Raw genomic sequence first — 23,896 nt, forward strand, 5'->3', positions numbered from 1 at the left:
AGCCATTCCTGTCCCTGCTCTATCCATGTCTCCGTAATGGCCACAACATCGAAGTCCCAGGTACCAACCCACACTGCCAGTTCACCCACTTTATTTCGGATGCTCCTCGCGTTGAAGTACACACACTTCAAACCAGGTTCTCGCTTGCCTAGTCTTACAAAACACAAGTTAGGTGTCTGGTGGAATCTGATCCACTTGACTAGATGTGTGCAGCTCCAACAATACCTGAGAAGCTTGACACCATGCAGGACAAAGCAGCCCATATGACAGATATACCGTCTAACACACTAACATTCACTCCCTCTACTGCCAACGCACAACAGCAGTATGTATCAGCTATGAGACACAATGCAGCAACTTAGCATTTCAAAATGATTTTACAAATCAGTGACCTCTAACACTTAGAAGGAGAAGGGCAACAGAGACAAAGAAAATAACCATCTGCAAGTTCTCCTCCAAACCACTCAACATCCAGGCTGGGGAGCTATGTTGGCCATTCCTACACTATTGCTGGGTCAAATTCTTGAAAGTCCCTCCCTAACACCCCTGTGGGTGTACCTACACCCCGTGACTGCAATAGTTCAAGAAGGCACTTTATCTTCACTATCTGAATATTGCCATCACCTATGAATAAATTAAAGAAGGTCACAATTCAAGTACAGGAAAAGTGATTGTCTGTTTACAGAAATCAAACTTTCACCAACAGCATGCAATAATAAATGGCCAGATTAACCATTTTAGGATGTGGGATAAATATTGGACACAGCACGTGCGAAAACTCTCCTTTCATTTCAAGTAGTGCCATGATACTCTAATGTCCTCCCAAGATGATAGAAAAAAACCTGTAGAACATCTCAGCCAAAGGCCAGCAGCTCTCCCTCACACTGTTCATCCAACAGTGAAGATTCCCTCAGTGTTATCCCTCTTCTACATTGAGGGGAACAGCTTTACACCAGACATATAAAATTACTATAAACTTGATCCAGTTCCTTTTTTAAACATTAGTCGATCCTGTCTGGGAATCCTTCTCCACAGGAGCAAGGAACAGATTTATTTTCCTATCTTGCCTGTGGCTTCAAATTTGATCATAAACACTGATTTATTGACAAATATATATTTTATACACAAGTATATAAATATATATGGAAAGAAAACCATATTAGTTGGATAAAATAAAATAAATTGCAGCACTGTCTAAGGGGTTGGGTGAGTGAATTTAGTTGAATTTTCTCTTTGAAAGAGCTGGTGTTTATTCTGAAATAAATACACAAGTTATCAGAATAGAGTTAACTTTAATGATCACTTTCTGCCCTATCTCCATATCCCCTGCTTACATTTGTGTCCAATCTTCTGTCAAATCATAATCTTGAATAAACTGAACATCCAAAGCTGTCTGGGGATAGTGTGTTCCTAAGATACAGAATGACATATCTGAAGAAGTTTCTCCTCATCTCAATTCAAAATGGCCAACCTTTATGTCGTAGGTAGGGAGAACAGCCTCTTAAGATCTCCCCTCAAAGAATTACCCATGTATCAACTTGATAATTTCTCATTCTCTAACCTGAAGGATGTAGGTTCTATTCAATGTCTTAGGATAGCTCCCTCATCCCAGCAATCAATTCTGCTTTCCAGAAAAACATCCTCATAGTTTCCCACTGGCCTGAATTAAATTGCTCTTTATGGTAACTAGTTCTGCATTAATAACTATTTTATGATATCTTGCAGAACCACAAGATTTTCAGCACTGACAGCTGTTTTTTGGGTGGTTGTGGAGGTAAGAAGTCACATCTGTTCTTCCTCCAGTTTCTCCACAGTCCCAATGTCCTTTCCTAGCCTGTATGACCGTTCTTTAGGTCCTGAGTCGAATCTCAAAGCCTTGGCTGGCTACTCAAATACAAGCCATTGTGCTGGGTTGGATCCTGAACTCACGGACAATCAAGTTGCATGACCCAATTAGAAGAGTGGCATGAGCAGAGTTGTATGCCCAGCTTTGGGACACAGAGGGCAACCAGCATTTAAACATCCAGTATCTTGCATCTTTAAATGAATATAAATCTACACATTTATCTTACAGCAGTTTTCAAAAAACACATAACAGTGGCAATTCACATTCCATAGCAATATAACAAAAAGGAATTTCTCACTTTCACCCATTTTTCAACTTATCAATTTCTACTTCAGTTAACCAATTCCATGACACTTCCACAAAGAACCTTGTTTAACACATACCCTTTTACTCCTAGGACATGAATTAGAATCCAGTTTGTATTTATCACATAAGCTGTACCTACAGGTCTTTTGTGCCTATTGACTGTACGATCCCAGGGCAAAATGAACTTTGATCTATTTTAGTGGGGCTGACTAAAGACACCCAGGTTTCCTGCAGCTCAGTATTCTTATGCAGTGGGGTCACAGGAAAATACAAATGCACAATGCAGTAAACGTAAGAAAGAATTTGTCAAGAGAAAAAGTGATCAAGGGATAAGAGAGACAGGACTATTTTATTTTTCTAACTTTAGCATTGGAACATTGGCTATCCTTGGTCTGTTCAGGTGTTATATGAAAAATAAAGGGGCAACAGATAACCAAAGTTTCATTCCATATGTGGTCATGCTGGAACAAGCCAATTCCTGTTGTAATCCATACCTGGACATCCACAAAAATGAATGAAAGCTTCTTTCTGATCCACCTGGTTTTCTCAAACTACATAAAAGAATAGATTTCCCACCCAACTTAAAAGTTTCAACATTACGCACCGTTCTATTTATTTTTTCATTTCACTGCACAGAACTGAACTTTCCCACAGATAAGGCTTTGACCTATTTAACGTTATTGGCATGACAACTTTTAAAAAATGTAAGTACTATAGAGCAGAGGGGCCAGGGCACTTCCTGTTTTGACCGACAGCTTTCACAGATCCCTCAGCATCCACATAGAGCATCCTTATCCAGTTCCCAACCAAGTTAATTGTACCCAATTCAATTATTCAACTTTTACAAACAGTCAATCCAAAACTTGCGATCTACTCTTCCACCCATTAATTCCCTACTTCTCAGCAAGTGATATTTCCAAATAACCTATTCTCTCCTAAGTTCTATCGCTCTCATGGAGATGCTTATCATTATCTGAGGGAGTAGGCTGGTGACGGGAAGCATAGGAAAGAGAAAAGCAGGCATGTCGATCATGCAAATTACATCTGGATCACACAACACTAGGTTTAGTCCGAGTTTACTTAGCTAACTACCTGACGAAGGAGCAGTTCTCCGAGAATTTGGACTTCCAAACCTGTTAGACCAAAATCTGGTGTGTGATTTTTAACTTTGTCCACCCCAGTCCAGGACCCCCACATCATTACATCTGGATCAGCTCAGGTAGTATACAATAATAGACAACTAAATACTCCTCTGGTCCAACCAGCACATTCTACACACTGTTGCATTGTGTATAATATATATACATATATATATATATATATATATATATAACCTCCACCTCAAAAATGTGGTCACATGGGAAAACAGACAAAAAGAAATTCATGCCAATTTTAAGGGAAAAGACGGTGAGAAATTCTACTTTGACTCAACTAGGTGTTCAAAACAAGAAATCACACTGGCCCTCATAATTCTCCTACTGTGGTGACTTATGAGGTTATCTTTACCCAAGGTGTCACTTATTAGAATTCAGAGCTGCTGCCCATCACACAAAACAACAGCCTGGTCAAGTTATCCATGAGGGGAAAAGGACCATCTCCTGACACCTAATCTATATCGGGTCTCGCACAACTTAAAATTGTGATCTTTGATGTGACTTGGTGCCCCGATTAGCCTACAGTGGATATGACAGAAGATGGTCTTCAGATAGCACTATGGAATATTTCACAACCACCTGACTAAGCAGATAGACCTGAATTAATCACTCACCTGAAATGCACCACTTTAACCATTGAAGCAAATTTAGAATGAAAGTAAGAGAGATCAGAGGCTCAAGTAGTAGTCACACTTTATCTAAACCAGGAAGTCCCACCTGTTCCAGGGGCATATCTTAAAAATAACCCCTCTCAAAGTATTGATTAGAAAAAAGGTACATCACATAATGACAAAGAATCAAGGTGATCAATCCAAAGCAGCATGGCAATCAACAGTCAACCGCAATGAAGTTTGATGAGGAGATTAGGTTTGCATTCAGGGCAGCACGGTGGCACAGTGGTTAGCACTGCTGCCTCACAACGCCAGAGACCTGGGTTCAATTCCCATCTTGGGCAACTGTCTGTGTGGAGTTTGCACATTCTCCCTGTGTCTGTGGGGGATTCCTCCGGATGCTCCAGTTTCCTCCCACAGTCCAAAGATGTGTAGGTTAAGTGAATTGGCCATGCTAAATTGCACGTGGTGTTAGGTGAAGGGGTAAATGTAGGGGAAGAGGTCTGGGTGGGTTGCTCTATGGACGGTCGGTGTGGACTTGTTGGGCCGAAGGGCCTGTTTCCACACTAAGTCGTCTAATCTAATCAAGCATTAATAGTCCTGCTACGACATTCAGGCAAGAGCCTGAAAAATTCACAAACACCCAATTGCCTTATGACTAATAATCTATAATCCCCTCATACTAAACCGACTCCTGCCTGGGGCCGAAACTTGGACAACATATCAGAATCAGGAATGCAGATTAAATTCATTTCATGTGTGGGGTTTTAGAAAGGTCCTTGGGATTCCTTAGTTGCATTGCACCCCAAAGTCAGAGCACTGCAGCTTTCTAACTCAAAATACTATGGTATTGCTCAAGTGATGCTGGCAAGCCACATTAGAATGAAATATCTTGCTCACCAAAAAGCGTACTGTGTGGAGAGCTTGATGATCTCAGCAGGCCCATTGGTAAGCTAAAACAATGATAGAGACTCATGCAAGCAAGACATCATTTCATGCCAGATTGACTCCAATTCAACATCTGGGAGCATGGCTTGAAGCTCTTGGCACCAAAATCTCTACAACAGAACATGAAAATCTGAAGACCTACATCTTCAGATTGCCACAGAAACATGCCACGACAGGAAGAAGCATGCAGCAGTGAATGATGACCCATTGTAACTGAAATGTTATGTTCAAATTGGACTGCAATCCTACCTGCAAACTCATAACAGATGATGAGCAGCAGACACAAATCACCAATAGCGTAGATCCCAAGAGAAACTAGGAGAGCAATCTAATTATGTTGCTCAGATTATCCTTCCCTCCTTTAATTGGGGTGAAAATCCCAGACCATACCAATCAAGCTAATTTGTGCACAGCAAGACGCATCAAACAGATATGAAGTGAAAGTCAAACATTAGGCTATATTCTTCAATGTAGCAATTAATGGAAACATTTGGCCAGGACATGAGGGAAGATGTCCTGCAGTTCTTTAGATAGTACCATGGGATATTCCACAATCGCCTGATTAAGCAGATAGAGACTCTATTTAATCACTTATCTGAAAGACACCACTTTGACCACTGCAGCATATGGACAGGTCACCCTGATAACACGTTTCAATTTCAGTATGGGACTTGCACACACAATTTCTGACTCGACATGAGGGTGCTACTGGTTGAGACAAGCTAACAGTCAATTTGCTCATTTGTCTTCTTCATTGCCCAAAGTGTGTGTTGGCCAATAGTAGCTACCACAGCTGGTGCACACAGACTAGAAATCAAGCTCTGGTTTAGAATATTCTGGATCATCCAAAATATTTATCATTACTGTTTGCATTCTCCTCGATTAGTTCGGTGCATTTACCACTTTTCAAAATTATTGTGTCAATTCCTGGTGCCTGAATGTCAGCATTGAAATTAACACTGGTACCTGAGACAGCTAAATAATGTTATTAACTCATCAGTGACAATACACACAGGGTACATTCAGTAAACCAAGACTGCTCCCTGTACTTTACTGGAAGATACAAAACTTGTTTTGAAGACAACCTGCAGACACAACATGCAGCAAGGTATGAGAACATTCTTTGCTGTACAGCAGCACAAGTTACTTTTCCTCACATGCACATACTGCACGATAATAGTTTGCACACAATCCTGAATAACTGCAATTAAAAGCTGGTTGATTTTTCTTGCACCTATATGGGATCACTGAGGCTAACAACAAGTGCCAATTGTCTAAATCAACATACTTGGATAGTGGAACAGGTTTTACTGCTCATCAAGGTGAGCATTGCAGTGGCAAGCATTGACACGGCTTTGTCCTCTGAACATATTTCGACATAGAATATTCCTGGGCAAGGTATAGTAATGCTCCCACATCCACAAACCTAATCACACAATACCTGTTATTTTAATTAAAGAAATGTGGGTTGCTGCTGATGCAGCAATTATTGCCCATCCTTTACAGTTCTCAAAGGAGGTAGCAGTGATCACTTTGTAATTAAACTAAATATACCTTTCCCATTTTCCACATTCGTCTTCCAGATAGGCTTGAAAGAAAACATTGCATTCGTATAGTGCTACAATTTTAGCGATTTACAAAGCAATTTACAAATATATTTTTGAAGTACTGCTATAATATTGAAAATATTGCAATCAACGCGTGCTGAGTAAGCTCCCAAACAACTATCTGATAACGATCAGGTAATACTTAACTCTGCGGTCTCACTGAATTACTCCAGAAATTAGCACAGTTAAGCCTGCTCAATACCACTGAATTAAAGCAAGAAAGAGACTAACATTGTCCAAACACAATTCACTGTATGAACTTTATAGATACCATTCATTCCACCACCATAGGCTTCTTCTGAACCTAAGTCCCAGATACAAGGACAGTACTGTATATTTACAAGTAACCCACCTTTGTAGATCCTTTATCACAAATCTAAAAGGCTTATGCAGGGTTGCCAGCATCTGTGCTGCATTAACACTAATGTCTATGTCAACCCCAAATTCTACAACTTCACCACAATCTCAATACTAATTTTAATGTTTTAACATTAAACTTGCACTTTGTTTGCCTTACTTATAAGTGCAAATGTAACCTTGTACGACATTTAAATGTTATTACTCGTAGGCAGATGTAATTACAGAACAAGTTTATATATAATTTCCTTAACAAATCTAAAGTGACCGTATATAATTTTTAAATTGTCACTAAATACCGTTTTCCATCGCTGGTAAAATTATCCCTTAAAAACATTACTCTTGCCTTCCTCCCTCTCTCAAGCATTCAATAATAAGATCATTCTTACTAATATTAATATCCTGTATAATGGTGTACAAATCTGGTGTCAGTGCAGCTTATGGCTATAATTCTATACTGATTCTCAGCAGCATCTGTCACTGGATCAGCCAAGTGATATACGACATAAAGAGGTGAATTCATCAGTATATACAATACTAGATGATGTTCCAAACTCTAATGCAGTGACATTGATTTGCAGTTCACCACTCTCCTTGCACTTCACAATTTGCACACTTGACCTACTAAATTAAACTCAGGGATTCTGTTAAACCTGATCATGAGTTTAAAAACTGTTAGGTTCAAATGCTTATGGATTACCAATCTATACATGAACACAAGGTGTTTGGCACCCAAGTGCTCAAATTCAGAATACAAATCACTCAGTCAAAAACCGCAGGAAAGAAAATCAAATATAGAAGTAGACAGTGTGATGTCTTGACCCTCCTGTCCTCCAATGACAACGAGAAAAAGGGTGACAAATTAAGAGCAAAACCTCCATACCCCCCGCCTCCCCAAGTTGCATTTCTGAACCATAATCTAAACAACTATCATTGACCGCAGGATTATGCACGAAACATGACATTCAGCCTAAAGGCCCAAGCAATTCACAGAAGCTCAACACCGTCAACTCAGGGAAAATAAAGGTGGGCAACAAAGAAGAAATCATACGTCATTCACATCATAAGAATGTTACGTCAAATAACCTCTTGAATACACCTGTTATTCAATAAAAGCATAGGTAACTTACCAACCTGACTTCTCAACCTGACTTCAGGTTCTCATCCTATCACAATACCCTTAGACTCTCATAGTAAGTTTTGAGTTTAAAGTTCTAAATGGCCAAACCTTTAAACCCAGACTGTGACTCATTGTTCTAGACTGTCCAGCAGGGATGGCAAGCAACATGTACAATCACAGTGATCACCATGATCAGAGCCACCGGAACTGATGGCAATAAGTTTTAATGCTTAAATGTAAACATCAACTCAAAAATCACAGAGCGGGTTCTGAGGAAGGCTCACTCGACCCGAAACATGAATTTTAATTTCTCTTCAAAGATGCAGTCAGACCGGCTGAGTTTTTCCAGCTACTTCTGTTTTTGTTTCTGATTTACAGCATCCACAGTTTTTTTCACTTTTAAAGAAGTATCACAGGTTTGTCAGTAAAACAAAGGTCTGTACAGTAGTCATATTTAAAACAAAAAAAAACAAGCTTTGTATGACAGAAATAGCTGCTTTTCACAATGATTACGAAGTGGCATGTTTCAAATGGAAGGCATTTGACAAACTGTATGTCTGAAGTGACTAATAGAGTTCATTCAAAATGTTCATGAATGCAGTTTGACATTTCTAATTTCTGATCACAAGAAGAAATGAAGTTGTGGAGAGGGAGGAATGCCAACCAATTCAAGATATCGTTAATAAGATGGCAAAAACATCATTCTCTGTCAGTTTAAAGTACAAAAGACATACACGACATGGAAGGCCTCAGGGTCTTCAAATTACCTAGACAGTAGTGTAAATAGGCTGAACAGGAATTCTGGAAACAGCGTCCCATATTATCCAACCAAAGATTGTACAAGTATTAGAGGTGGTGCGTTTCCTGTTTCTTCCCCCCACTCCCCCCACCCCCCCCAAAAAAAAGAATGGAAGACCTTGGTTTGCACACCTTAAGGATGTCAGGAGATGCATGTCAAAGTTCAGCTCCCTCTTTCTGAGAAAACTGTGTGTATGGATAGGAGTTAAATTACTATGGAGAGAGAGAATGGGACATTACTGCCAGCCAATTGGCTGTAATTCAAAGCTTATCCTGTGGTGCAAAAAGAGTTAGGCAGAGTAAAAAGGTAAAGTCGCCATAACAGACCACAGGACTTTTCTGAGAGAGACAGACAGACAGTGGTGGTTTAACCTGAGGATCACCAGGTTCAGGCGAGAGGAGAGATCGAGAAAGAGAAAGTTCAGGTAACTTCAGCCAGTGCAGGGATTGAACCTACACTGTTGGCATTACTCTGCACTGTAAACTGTCCATTTAATTGAGCTAACACAAATAAAGATGTAAGAACGATGCTTAGTTTTTCCCACTAATCTGCTGCATCCTTTTTGAGCTATACTTAATTGCACCTGCAGTTTAATACTTTTTAAACTGATAAAAATATCCAGATAAGTGGCTTTTAACCTGTACATTGGTCTAACATGTTTTTTCTTTTGCTTTGAGGCTGTAAGAAAACATTATGGATATTTCATGGTCTGTAGTAAGTAATTTTCTGCTGTTCAATGTTAATGGTCAAGACTGATGCAGCACTAACTCCAAAAAAGACTGAAGACTTTGGGGGTCACTTCAGACAGTTGGCCCACTTATGGAAAATTGTCTCCATATGAATGAGAATAAAGGTGAGGAAAAGCCTGACATACCAAATATCAAGCAAAAACAACTAGCAACTGCCAAACATCCTTAGCTATCCCGAAAACAGAATAGACCTTCCACTTCTGCCTACAGACACAAATTATTCTAATATGAACAAAGTTAAAAGTCACACAACACCAGGTTATAGTCCAACAGGTTTATTTGGAAGCACTAGCTTTCAGAGTGCTGCTCCTTCATCAGGTAGTCGTGTAGGTTAAGATCATATTCTAATGTGTGTAACCTAGCTGCACTCAACTTAAGGAAAATGAAAAATCAGTCTGGCTCCACATATGGTGTTGGTGAAAATAAGACAGGTGCTGAGTAAAATTTTAGCTAAATAGTCACAATAGCTCAATATGACCTTGTTTTGCACTGCTCCAATTCTCAACCCTTGTTAATCTCAATTTTTCACTGCTTTACAATTGGCTGCCACATTTCAGATGCTCGGGTTTAAGCTCTGGAGTTCTGTCCTATGCCCCTCCTCTATTAAGATGTCTCTTAACAACTCTCGTTTTGGTTAAGCTTTTAATCACCTTTCCAAATATATCCTTATGTGACTCCATTTCACAATTTATGTAAGAAACAGGAGAAGCAAGCAACATGGCCCCTTGAACCAGCTCCATCATTCAATACAGTTATTGGTCTTAACTCCATTTTCCCCATCAACTCCCCACATCTTTCAATTCCACGAAGTCAACATTGTGTCTCTCACCTTTTAAACATATTCGGTTATGACACATCAACAACCCTATCGGGTAGAGAATTCCAAAGATTCACAACCCTACAAACTGAAGACATTTCGTCTTAATCTAAAATGTTCAGCCCTTACCCTGAGACCGTGCCCCCATGTTCTACATCCCTCAGCCTAGGGATGGATAACATTTCTAAGAAAGTTTTGCCAAATTTAAGATGCTGTACAAATACAAATACAAATTGTCACGGTTAACAATACATAAACTTACATAGGCAGCATACTATGAGGACTATTCATGCTTTAGCTACCATTCATTTACACATGCCTCAAGTTGTTGCTACATATCAAAACCTGATGTTCTAATTTAGGAATCCATCAGTGAAACACCAATGCTAAAAGCTGTTATCTAAGCTCTTCGAACCATACAAGTCAAACAAAACAAAATAGCTGATTTAAAAAACAAACAAAGTGTAACCAGAATTGTGACCCCCAGGCTAAAAGGGGAAGACAGTTCTTTTGGTGGGATGGGGGATAAGGTAACCAGATTCATAACCAAACACTTTTTATTCATTTTCTAGATTGCCCAACAGAAGGCAAGAACATAAACTGCCGTAAAAGGTTAACGCAACATTGTCTTCTGAAAGAAGTAACAGCTTAATGTTGCAGCAAAGCACCCCGACTCCCATGCGCTTAAGTTGATACCTAACATTACATGTTGTGAAAATAGTGGGGATTGTTCAGTAAACTTGGTTTGCAAATGCTGCTGGCCCAGATTTGAAAGCAGTCACTGTCAGACTGTGGGGCATTGCAACCTGAATTAAAAAGTGCAGCGTCTAATGAAGGAACATGCAACAGTAGGCAGGAGTGCCCATGTTTAGCTAAACCCCACCAAATTAAGTAGCGGTGCGATCAGCCTAAAGTAGTCATTTTAGATAGAAGTGAGAATACTATCTTGTTAGAACACTGGCTCACTTGACAGAATAAGCTTCTTAGTGTGGTTGTGACCTATACACCTAGGCTTCCAAGTTGATAATAAATTGATTTCAGCTAGGGCTACCACAGGATCATTGCAGACTCAGGGAGCATTAGTCAATGGAAATATATTTATGGCACAAGCTCTGCAGGAAAACCAACCCCCTTTCCTACAACTGAATACCTTGTTGCCTATCAGACCCGGTTTTACACATTTACAGTTGCCAAATCGGACACTGCTACACCACAAAAGGAGGCCACTAGCCAAATGTACCCATGTCAGCCAAATGTACCCATGTTGAAACAACTATCTTATTTGTCACAATCCACTGCCCTTTGCCCATAGCCTTGCACATGTCCCATCAAATGCAAAGCCAAATCCTTTTTGCAGGTTTTACCCTTTTGGGCAGCACTTTCCAGATCCCCTTTAGTTTATTTTTGCCAATTATAAAGTGTGGGAACCACAAGGTCTAGGAAGCCACAGTTACACACACAAGTGTTAAAACAAGCCCCAAAAATCAGCAGCATGATTCAACAACCTTGTTATGAGACACTCCCTGAGGCAATGACAAAGGAGAACCGTTTTTCAATGAAGGGTGCGTTACAGTGGAGCTCTGTTTGCTTTCTTGATTAATCCAGGAAATATAAATAACTCAGGCATCACAGTAGACTGGAGGGTAGAACCTCCAGTAGCCAAGGATACATTTAAAACCTCTTGATCTTCTTCATAAACTGCAGAAAGTACTTTTTCTGTGCTGTTGATGGATAGAGTACAGTCCGTCAGTCACTTGTAAACTTAAAGACTAAAATCCTGGGTGCACACTGATCGAAGACCTCAGCAATGCTGATACCTGCAGATCACAACATTAAATACCAGTCACAACAATTAGTCAGCACAAAACCATGTTGTTCAGTGAGGTTTTGTAACCATGGAGGAGGATTTGAAAAAATGCGATTTAAAGTAACTACCTATTCTACAATTTAAAAAGGATCATTCAGACCACCCTGGTAGTACACTACCTCACAATGGAACCTCTGGTTCCAGGGGATTTAAAGGGGCCAGCTAGTCAACTGTGGGCCATCACAGACAATTCTGATGCTGCCCTGACATAATATTCACACAAATGCACATTCAGGAAGGAGCATCTATTCCTTGTCTTTCAAAATAGACAGCTCATTCATAAAATTATTCATAATCATAAATATGGTATACTTATTCATTGAAGGTTGTCATAGATCTTGGGACACCATGAAGTGAGATTACCTATCACAGCATAGTCCAAAGGTCTGTACCCAGAAGCTTTAGATTATGATACAAGAGCTGGTGGACTCCATTGTGGTTCATAATGACCACAAACATAGCAAGTGTTAGTTGCTTGAGGATCTCAGGCTCAGAGTTGATGAGCTGGATGCTGATGTTCGAACACTGCGACACTTTGGTGGAGGGAAGAATTACCTGGCCACCGTGTTTCATGAGACAATCACAATCCCTCGATAAAGTACCTTGAATTCAGCCAGTGGTCAGGGACAGGAGGGTGTGACTACAAGCAAGGCAAGTAAAGGGATCCAGGGGATAGTGCTGAAGGAGCTTCAGCCCTTGAGCTTTTCCTGATGAAGAGCTTATTCCTGAAACGGCGACTCTCCTGCTCCTCGGATGCTGCCTGACCAGTTGCGCTTTTCCAGAACCACACTCTTCGACTCTAACCTCCAGCATCTGCAATCCTCCCTTTCTCCTCTTTGAGCTTGTCGAACAGGTTTGAGATTCTTGCTCCCTGTGTGGATGAGAGTGGGGGTCTAGGGAGGATGAGCAAACTGATGTAACACTGTGGCACGGGGGCAATTCAAGAATGGGGAGAAACAAATGTAGTTGCAAACAGGGATTATTTAGTCAGGGAAAAAGCCATTGTTCGGTGACCAGAATCAAGAGTTCTGAAAACTGTGTTGCTTGAGAACAGGATATATCATCTGGGCTGCAAAGGTACTTGGATTGCAAGGAGAAGATCCAGTTGCTGTGACCCACGTGGGTACCAATGATAAAGGCAGAAAAAGGAAAGAAGTTCTGCTGAGGATATGTAAGCAATTAGGGGTGAAATTAATAAGCAGAATCAAAAAAATTAATAATCTATGGATTATTACCTGAGCTTTGAGCTCGCACTAAGTCAGCAAGATTAAAGAGGTATACACATGGCTCAAAACATGGTGAGAGAGAAACGGGTTTGAACTCATCAGATATTGGCACCGGTGGGGGGGGGGGGGGGGGAAGGGGGAAAGAGGAGGGAGCGGTCCCAATGGGATGGTGTGCACCCAAATCACGCTGGGACCAGAGTCCTGGTAAATGACAATAACAGTGGAGGTGGATAGGGCTTTAAGCTAAATACTGGGAGGTGGGGAGGGAGTGTATGTAAACTGCATGGAAAATGTTACAACCACAAGACATAGGAATGGAAGTAAGGCCATTTGTCCCATCAAGTCCACTCCATCATTTAACCATGGCTGTTGGGCATTTCAACACCACTTACCCACACTCTCCCCATATCCCTTAATTCCTTGCGAGATTAAGAATTTATCAATCTCTGCCTTGAAGACATTTAATGCCCCGGCCTCCACTGTACTCAGTAGCAATGAATTCCACAGGCCCACTATTCTCTGGCTGAAGTAGTATCTCATTCCCGTTCTAAATGGAGGCTGTGCCCTCTAATTCTAAGGCTGTGCCCACAGGTCCTAGTCTCCCCGCCTAATGGAAACAACTTCCCAGCATTCACCTTTTCTAAGCCATGCATTATCTAGTAACTTTCTATTAGATCTCCCCTCAACCTTCTGAACTCTAATGAATACAATCCCAGGATTCTCAGTTGTTCATTGTATGTTAGACCTACCATTCCATGGATCATCCGTGTGAATCTCCGCTGGACACGCTCCAGTGCCAGTGTGTCCTTCCTGAGGTGTGGGGCCCAAAATTGGACACAGGATTCTAAATGGGGCCTAACTATAGCTTTATAAAGTCTGAGAAGCTCATCGCTGCTTTTATATTGCAGCCCTGTTGAGGTAAATGTTGCCCTTACATTTGCTTCCTTTATCAGAGACTCAATCTGCAAGTCAACCTTTAGAAAATCCTGGACTAGCACTCCCAAATCCCTTTGTACTTCTCCTTTACAAATTTCCTCACCATTTAAAAAATAGTCCACGCCTGTATTCTTTTTTTCCAAAGTGCAAAACCTCGCATTTGGTCATGTTGAATTTCATCAGCCATTTCCTGGACCACTCTCCTAAACTATCTAAATCTTTCTGCAGCCTCCCCACTTCCTCGGTACTACCTGCCTGTCCACCTAACTTCGTATCATCAGTGAACTGCACCAGAATGCCCCCTGTCCCTTCATCCAGATCATTAATATATAAAGTGAACATTTGCGGCCCCAACACAGAATCCTGCAGGACACCACTTATCAGTGGTTGCCATTCCGAAAAAGAATCTTTTATCCCAACTCTCTGCCTTCTGTCAGACAGCTAATCCTCAATCCATGCCAGTAGCTCACCTCGAACACCATGGGCCCTCACCTTACGCCGCAGCCTCCCGTGAGGCACCTTATCAAAGGCCTTTTGAAAGTCTAGATAGATAACATCTACTGGTCTAACCTACTTGTTACCTCTTCAAAGAACTCTAACAGGTTTATCAGGCACGACCTCCCCTTACTAAATCCATGCTGACTTGTTCTAATCGACTCTGCACTTTCAAGAATTTAGAAATCTCATCCTTAATGATGGATTCTAGAATCAGCCTATGATTTTCCATCTTTTGTCTTGATCCTTTCTTGAACAAGGGGGTTACAACAGCGATTTTCCAACCATCTGGGACTTCGCCTGACTTCAGTGACCTTTGAAAGATCACAACGAACACGTCCACTATTTCCTCAGTCACCTCCCTCAGAACTCTAGGATGTAGCCCTTCGGGGCCAAAAGATTTATCAATTTTTGGATCTTTTAGCTTTTCTAGTACTTTCTCTTTTGTAATGGCTATCATACTCTGCCCCTTGACTCTCCTTAATTGTTATGATATTACTCCTGTCTTCCACTGTGAAGACTGATGTAAAGTACCTCTTAAGATCTTCAGCTATTTCCTTATCTCCCAGCACTAGCCTTCCTGCAGCAATTTGGAGCGGCATGTTTACTTTTGCCTCTCGTTTATTTCTTATACATTGAAACTTTTACTATCATTTCGAATATTACTGGCTAGCCTACCTTCATATTTGATCCTCTCCTTCCTTATTTCTGTTATCCTCTGTTTGTTTTTGTAGTCTTCATAACCTTTTGATTTCCCAGTGCCCTCGGCCACTTTATAGGCTCTCTTTTTATCCTTGATACATTTCCTGACTTCCTTTGTCAGCCATTTGACCCTATGTCATTCAGTGCCACAGATTTCAATTCATTCTTAACTAACAAGGCAACCCCGCCTCCTCTACCCACCTCAGTCTTTTTGATAAGTCATAAATCCTTGGATGTTTAACTGCCAGTCCTGAACTCCCTCCAACCACGTCTGTCATGCCTACCACATCATAATCACGCATGCGGATTTGTGCCATTAATTCATCTACTTTGTTACGAATACTATGAGCATTCAGGTAAAGCACCTTAATGCTAATTTTCTTATCCTCACAACTTCCATCACCTGTAGTAATATGTCCTACCTTATCCTTCCTTTTTGCTTCATTCCTAGTCTGCCTTGAATTTAAACCCTGCACACAAACTAATCTGCTACTTATCTTTCTACCTGACTCCATACTACTTGTTGCTTTCCCTTTCCCCAACTCAAGTTTAAAATCCAAGGGACCACCCTAATTATCCTTTTTGCTAGACCACTGGTTCCAGATTAGGACGGTCTCCACCTGAACCATCGGTACAGAACTGCACCCCCCATCCCCAAACCCGGTTCCAAAACTGATGCCAATGTCCCATGAAATGAAATCCCTCTTTCCCACACCAATCTCTTAGCCATGTGTACTTCCTCAATTTTCTTATCTCTATGCCAATCATCATGTGGCTCGGGCAGTAATCCAGAGATTATGACCCTTGAGGACCTGTACTTCAATTTCCTTCCTAGTACTTGATAATCCCCAGACAGGTCCTCCTTCCTGGCCTTGCCCATGTTGTTAGTGCCAAAGTGGACCACAACAACTGGATCTTCTCCCTCCCGTTCCAATATCCTTTCAAGCCGGTCGGAGATGTCCTGCATCCTGGCACCGGGCAGGCAACACAGCATGCGGGACTCCCGATCCGGCTCGCAAAGGATACGGTCTCCCTAATTGTAGAATCCCCGATAACAACTGTTTGCCTTTTTGCTCGCCCTCTTGAATGGCCTTCTGCACCATGGTGCTGTGGTCAGCTGGCTGATCCTGTCCATAACACTGTTCCTCATCCATACAGGGAACAAAAATCTTATATCTGTTGGATAAGGTCAAGGGCCAAGGCTCCCCACTCCTGAACTCAGAATCCCCCCACCCTGCCTCACTTACAGTCACACATTGTTGTCCCTGATCACTGACTGAACTTGAATTACGTAATCTACCAGGTGTGACTGTCTCCTGAAACAAAGTGTCCAGATAACTCTTACCCTCCCGGACGTGCCGCAGTGTTTGAAGCTCAGATTCCAGATCATCAATTCCGATCCGGAGTTCTGCCAGCAACCAACAATTACTGCAGATGTGGTTACTACTGTTCACAATGGTATCAGCCAGCTCCCACTTCATACAGCTTGAGGGGGAGCACTCAGCAAAGGTTTTTAAAAGTTTCCAAAACAGTTAATACGACAGAGTCTAACTTCAGGCACAACAGATGAGGGGAGAACGATGAGAAATGGGGCAGTCAATGCAGGATGGAGGGTGTTGAAACTTAATGAATGCAATTCAAGAAGCAAGGTCAATGGGAGCCAGCAGCACAAATTGAAATTAATGGATATGATGTTGTGGGTACCACAAAAACATAGCTGTAAGGAGATCAGGGCTAGGAACTAAATACTCAAGAATACCCATCTTATCGAAGGGATATCATATGGGCAAAAGGTGGCAGGATTGTCTTTTAGGAATATCTCGTCGGCATGGACGGGTTGGACTGAAGGGTCTGTTTCCATGCTGTACATCTCTATGACTCTAGTAAGAAATAAAACTAAAATACCAATAAATAATGTAGAGTCAAAAGGTGTAGTATCAGTGAGAGTACTATTGAGGAACCGTAATGGCAAAAAAAAACCTTGATGGGAGTTATATATAGGCTTCTGAACAGTTATCAGGATACAGAAAGACAAAAAAAATCAGGAGATTGAAAAGGCACGTAAGAAAGAGGGACTTTAATATGAGGGAGACTGGGAAAATCAGGTGGAATGCTGATTTTTTAAAAAATTTGTGGAATGTCTTGGAGTTTTTTTTAAAAGAGCAGGCAGTGGTAGAGGAAAATAGGGAACAGGCAACTCTGCATTTGGTGGTGTGCAATGAGGCAGACTTGATTAGGAGGCTGCAGATGAATGAACCCCAAGGGGGCAGTGACCATAATATGATAAAATTCATACTTCTTGGAGATGGAGAAGATGGAATCAGATATAGCAGCATTGCAATAGAGTAAAGGTAGCTACAAAGACATGAGGGAGGAGCTGGCCTGAGTTGATTGGATGAGGGCCAAGCAAGGAGCAGTAACGGCAGGGGCTTCGGAGAGTAAATCAGGAGGCACAACAGAAATTCATCCCAAGAAAGAAGATACATAATAAGGAGAGGAAAGGCAACCATGGCTGACAAGGGAAGTCTGGGACAACATCAAAACAAAAAGAAAAACATACAATGTGGTGAAAATTATTGAGAAGCCACAGGATAATGAAACTTGTAAAAACTTTAAGACCACAAGATATTGCAGCAGAAATTAGGCCATTCAGCCCATCGCCAGCAGATGATAATTAAAAATGCAATAAGGAGAAAGGGTAAGCAGGCTAGTAACATAATAGATTACAAGAGCTTTTTTTTAAGATATACACAGCATAACAGAAAGAAAAGAATGGACTTATAACCACTGGAAAATGAAGCTGCAGTAGTCGTAATGGGGAACAAATAAATGGTGGAGGGAACTGAATAGGTACTTAGAGTCAGAGATGTACAGCATGGAAACAGACCCTTCGGCCCAACCTGTCCATGCCGACCAGATATCCCAAACCAATCTAGTCCCACCTGCCAGCACCCGGCCCATATCCCTCCAAACGCTTTCTATTCATATACCCATCCAAATGCCTTTTAAATGTTGCAATTGCAATTTACCAGCCTCCCCCACATCCTCTGGCAGCTCATTCCATACACGTACCACCCAATGCGTGAATAAATTGCCCCTTAGGTTTCTTTTATGTCTTTCCCCTCTCACCCTCAACCTATGCCCTCTAGTTCTGGACTCCCCCACCCCAGGGAAAAACTTTGCCTATTTACCCTATCCATGCCCCTCATGATTTTATAAACTTCTATAAGGTCACCCCTCAGCCTCCGACACTCCAGGGAAAACAGCCCCAGCCTATTCAACCTCTCCCTATAGCTCAAATCTTCCAACCCTGTAAACAACATCCTTGTAAATTTTTTCTGAATCCTTTCAAGTTTCACAACATCTTTCCGATAGGAAGGAGACCAGAATTGCATGCAATATTCCAACACTGGCCTAACCAATGTCCTGTACAGCCGTTGTCTGACCTCCCAATTCCTGTACGCAATACTCTGACCAATAAAGGAAAGCATACCAAATGCCTTCTTCACTATCCTATCTACCTGCGACTCCACTTTCAAGGAGCTATGAACATGCATTCCAAGGTCTCTTTGTTCAGCAACACTCCCTAGGACCTTACCATTAAGTGTATAAGTCCTGCTAAGATTTGCTTTCCCAAAATACAGCACCTCGCATTTATCTGAATTAAACTCCATCTGCCACTTCTTAGCCCATTCGCCCATTGATCAAGATCCTGCTGTAATCTGAGGTAACCTTCTTCGGTGCCCACTACACCTCCAACTTTGTTGGCATCTACAAACTTACTAACTGTACCTCTTATGCTCGCATCCAAATCATTTATGTAAATGACAAAAAGTAGAGGGCCCAGCATCAATCCTTGTGGCACTCCACTGGTCACAGGCCTCCAGTCTGAAAAACAACTCTCCACCACCATCCTCTGTCCTCTACATTTGAACCAGTTCTGTATCCAAGTGGCTAGTTCTCCCTTTACTCCATGAGATCTAACCTTGCTAATCAGTCTCCCATGGGGAACCTTGTTGATCGCCTTACTGAAGGCCATATAGATCACATCTACCTCTCTGCCCTCATCAATCTTCTTTGTTACTTCTTCAAAAAACTCAATTAAGTTTGTGAGATATGATTTCCCACACACAAAGCCATGTTGACTATCTCTAATCAGTCCTTGCCTTTTCAAATACATGTACATCCTGTCCCTCAGGATGCCCTCCAACAACTTGCCCACCACCGACGTCAGGCTCACTGGTCTATAGTTCCCTGGCTTGTCCTTACTACCCTTCTTAAAGAGTGGCACCACATTAGTCAACCTCCAGTCTTCCAGCACCTCACCTGTGACTATTGATGATACAAATATCTCAGCAATAGGCCCAGCAATCAATTCTCTAGCTTCCACAGAGTTCCACAGAGTACACCTGATCAGGTCCTGGGGATTTATACACCTTTATGCGTTTCAAGACATCCAGCGCTTCCTCCAGTGGACATTTTGCAATGCATTTTACATTAGTTTTCACAATGGAAGACATTAGCAGCATACTACAACTTCAAGAGAGTCAGGGACTGAGGTGAGTGCAGTGGCCATCACTAAGGTGGTGGTGTTGGGGAAGCTGAAAGGTCTGAAGATGTTATAGTCCATGATTAAGGATGCAACTGCATAGTACTTGGAAGTGCATGGTAAAATCGGGCTAAGTCAGCAAGGCTTCATCAGGAGAAGGTCACGCCTAACAAATCTATTCAAAGTTTTTTAGGAGGTCATTAGCATCAGCATTTACTTTGGAGAAGGATATGTAAAGCGTTGAATTAAATAGTGACATCTTTACAAATGCCCATATTACAGAGGTGGTGGTGCTGAACGTCTTAAAACATAAAAATGGATAAATCCAAGGTACCAGATCAGGTGTAACCAAGAACACTGTGAGAAGAGAGGAAAGTGGTTGCTGGGCCCCTTGCTGAGATATTTGTAGCGTAGATAGGCACAGGTGAGGTGCTGGAAGACTGGGGGTTGCCTAACGTGGTGCCACTATTTAAGAAAGAAGGTAAGTAAAGGCCGAGGAACTGTAGACCGGTGAGCCTAATGTCAGTGACAGGCAAGTTGTTATTGGGAATCCTCAGGGATGGGATTTAGATGTATTTGGAAAGGTAAAAATCAATTAGGGATAGTCACCATGGCTTTCTGCAGGGGAAATCATGTCTCACTAACTTGATTGAGTTTTCTGAAGTAGTAATGAAGAGGATTGATGAGGGGATAGTGGTGAAGGTGATATATATGGACTTCAGTCAGGCGGTCAACAAGGTTCCACATTATAGACTGGTTAGCAAGATTAGATCACGTGGAATAGAGGGAGAACTAGCTACTCTGTATATGCCTACAAAGGGATACAGAACTTACTCCAAGGTCGAAGACAGAGGGTGGTGATGGAGGGCTGCTTTTCAGGCTGGAGGTTGTTTGACCAAGGAACGGCACTGGAGTCAATGCTTTCACCATTTTTATAAATGATTTGGATGTGAACATATGTTCAGCAAGTTTCCAGATGACACCAAAACTGGAGGTGTAGTGGATAGTGAAGAAGGTTATCTCAGAGTACAATTGGATCTTGATCACACGAGCCAATGAGCTGAGGACTGGCAGATGGTGTTTAATTTAGATAAATGTGAGGTGCTGCATTTTGGAAAGGCAAATCAGGACAGGACTCATTCACTTACTGGTAAGGTCCTGAGGTGTATTGTTGAACAAAGAGACCCTGGAGTATAGGTTCATAGTCTCTTGAAAGTGGAGTCACAGGTAGAGAGAATAGTTGAAGGCAGCATTTGGTATGCTTGCAGTTATTGGTCAGTGCATTGAGTATAGAAGTTGGGAGGTCATGCTGTGGCAGTACAGGACATTGGTTCAGTCACTTTTGGAATAGCGTGTGCAATTCTGGTCTCCCTCCTATAGGAAGGATGCGAACCTTGAAAGGGCTCAGAAAAGGTTTACAAGAATGTTGCCAGGATTGGAGGGTTTGAGCTATAGGGAGAAGCTGAATAGGCTATTTTCCCTGCAGCAAAGTCTGAGGGGTGACTTTATAGAGGTTATAAAATCATGGATAGGGTAAATAGCCACCGTCTTTTCCCCAGGGTCGGGTGTCTAAAACTAGAGGGCATAGGTTTAAGGTGAGAGGGGTTTAAGATATAAAAAGAACCTAAGGGGCAACTTTTTCACACAGAAGGTGGCGCCTGTATGGAATGAGCTGCCAGAGGAATTGGTGGAGACTGGTACGATTACAACATTTAAAAAGCATCTGGATGGTTGTATGAATAGGAAGGTTTTCAAGGGATATGGGCCAAGTGCTGGCAAATGGGACTAGATTTATTTACAATATCTGGTTAGCATGAATGAGTTGGAACTAAGGGTCTCTTTCTGTGCTGTGTATCTCTATGACTCTAAGTTAAACGAAGGAGAGCCAATGAACATGACCTGTTCAATTTTCCAGAAGGACACTGACAAGGCACCGCATAGGAGGCTGTTAAATAAGACAAGACCCCATTGTGTTCGGGACAAGGTACTGGCATGGATAAGGTACAGGCTGACCAGTAGAAGTCTTTTACAGGATGGCAGCTGGTAACTAACAGAGGTCCACAGGGGTCAGCATTGGGACCACAAATATTCACATTATCATTAATGACCCGAAAGAAGGAACTGAAAGCATTATTGCTAAGTTCGCAGATGAACAAAGAGAGATGGAGAGACAAGTCGCGTTGATGAAGTGGGAAGGCCGCAGAAGGACTTCGACAGCTAGGAGAGCAGCCAAAGTGGCAGATGGAATACAAGTAAGAAAGTGGGAGGTTGTGCGTTTTGGTAGAAGAGATGGTGTAGGAGAAATTCATTTTCTAACTGGGAAAGGCTTCAGAAATCTGAAGCACTAAGAGACCTGGGAGCCCTAGTTCAGGAATCTCTTAATGTTAACACTCAGGTTCAGCTAGCAGTTAGAAAGGCTGTGCAATGTTAGCATTCATTTCAAGAGGGCAGGAATATAACACCAAAGATGTACTGCTGAGACTGTATAAGGGTTTCATTAGACCATATTCAACCAGACAGCAGTACTCTGTGGAACTCATTGACGCAGAAAGCTGTGGAAGACAAGTCATTAACTGTATTTAAGACTTTGATAGGTATGTTCTTGATTAGTAAGGAACTAAGGGCTATGGTGTGAGGTAGGAGAGTTAGATTGAGAAACATATCAGCCATGAGCAGACTCAATGAGCTGAGTGGTTTAATTCTGCTCCTATATCTGATGGTTGCCTAGAATTTTTCCACAACCTTTGGCAACCTTTCATCTTTAAAAAAAAGTGTAGAGAGATCCAGCCCAAAATATTACAAATTAAAGACAAAACATGAGATTATCCATTTTCCTACCTCTGCCTCAGCGTTTGTCAAACCAGTCACATCCCAAGGTGACAGGGCAGATGGATCAGCTGCTCCCAGGACTTTGTCATTTCCTGAGTTCACAAACCAGCTGGAGCTAGCATTAAAAAAGAAGTATGAATGTGTTAAAGCAGTTCAGAAAACATTGTCTCGCCCGCTTTCTTGGATAGGGTTGTCTTCTAAGGTTGGATGGGCTAAGCCTGTATCCATTGGAGTTACATGGGTAGCCCATTGAAGACACAACTGAGGAAGAATTTCTTCCGAGGGTAGTGAATCTGTGGAATTGTCACAGCAGAGAACAGTTAAGGCTGTGCTGTTAAGTACTTTCAAGATTGAAATATCCCAGTATGGAATCAAGGGCTCTAAGCAAAAGAGAGGTAATTGGAATAGTTGAGGATTATCAGATCTGCCGTGATCTCATTGAATGGTGAAGGAGACACAATGCGTTGAATGGCCTATCACTGCTTTTACATCTTATGGTTTTTGGGCTCCACTCACCACTGTCTCATTGGTCACACACCTGAGCTCATTCGCATTCTGTCTCTCACCAACTCAGCGCCTGCCACATCCTCCCCTCCCCTCCAAGCAACCTCCATCAACCCTGCAACCCTCCAAGTTCTCTGTACTCCTCCAATTCTACCCTCTTGCATACCCTGATTTCCGTCACTCCATCCACTAGACAAAACGTCACCAGCTGCCCAAGCCACAAAGATCTGAGATTCCCTCCTTAAACCTCATGCTCTTTATCCCTTCACACAAGACACTTACTAAAACCACAGTTTGACCAAGCAGTTGGTTATCTGTCTTTATATCTAATGTGACTCAGTGTCACATTTTGTTTGATGTTAGTCCTGGGGTTTCTCTCATTAAAAGGTGTTATGCTGTGTTATTGCACAGTCAAGATAACATGAAGAAATTAAGATATCCTCCTTCAGCCATCACACAAATCAGTGTAGTACT

The 23,896-nt window shown here is 41.8% G+C and overlaps 1 protein-coding gene across 2 annotated transcripts in view; it reads right to left on the minus strand.

Annotated features, from left to right (window-relative positions):
• The window catches only part of LOC140453534 (phosphatase and actin regulator 4-like), a 180,996-nt gene that overhangs the window by 150,813 nt on the left and 6,287 nt on the right, over positions 1 to 23,896 (minus strand). The window contains exon 2 of one of the 2 annotated variants that reach the window (XM_072548289.1): positions 22,928 to 23,033. The exons of the other annotated variant lie outside the window; for it this stretch is intronic. The gene's annotated coding sequence lies outside the window, so the exon portion shown is untranslated. The remainder of the gene's footprint in view (positions 1 to 22,927; positions 23,034 to 23,896) is intronic. 2 annotated transcript variants of the gene reach the window in all.

This window comes from Chiloscyllium punctatum, chromosome 27 (assembly GCF_047496795.1).
Source record: "Chiloscyllium punctatum isolate Juve2018m chromosome 27, sChiPun1.3, whole genome shotgun sequence".
Taxonomy (NCBI): Eukaryota; Metazoa; Chordata; class Chondrichthyes; order Orectolobiformes; family Hemiscylliidae; genus Chiloscyllium; species Chiloscyllium punctatum.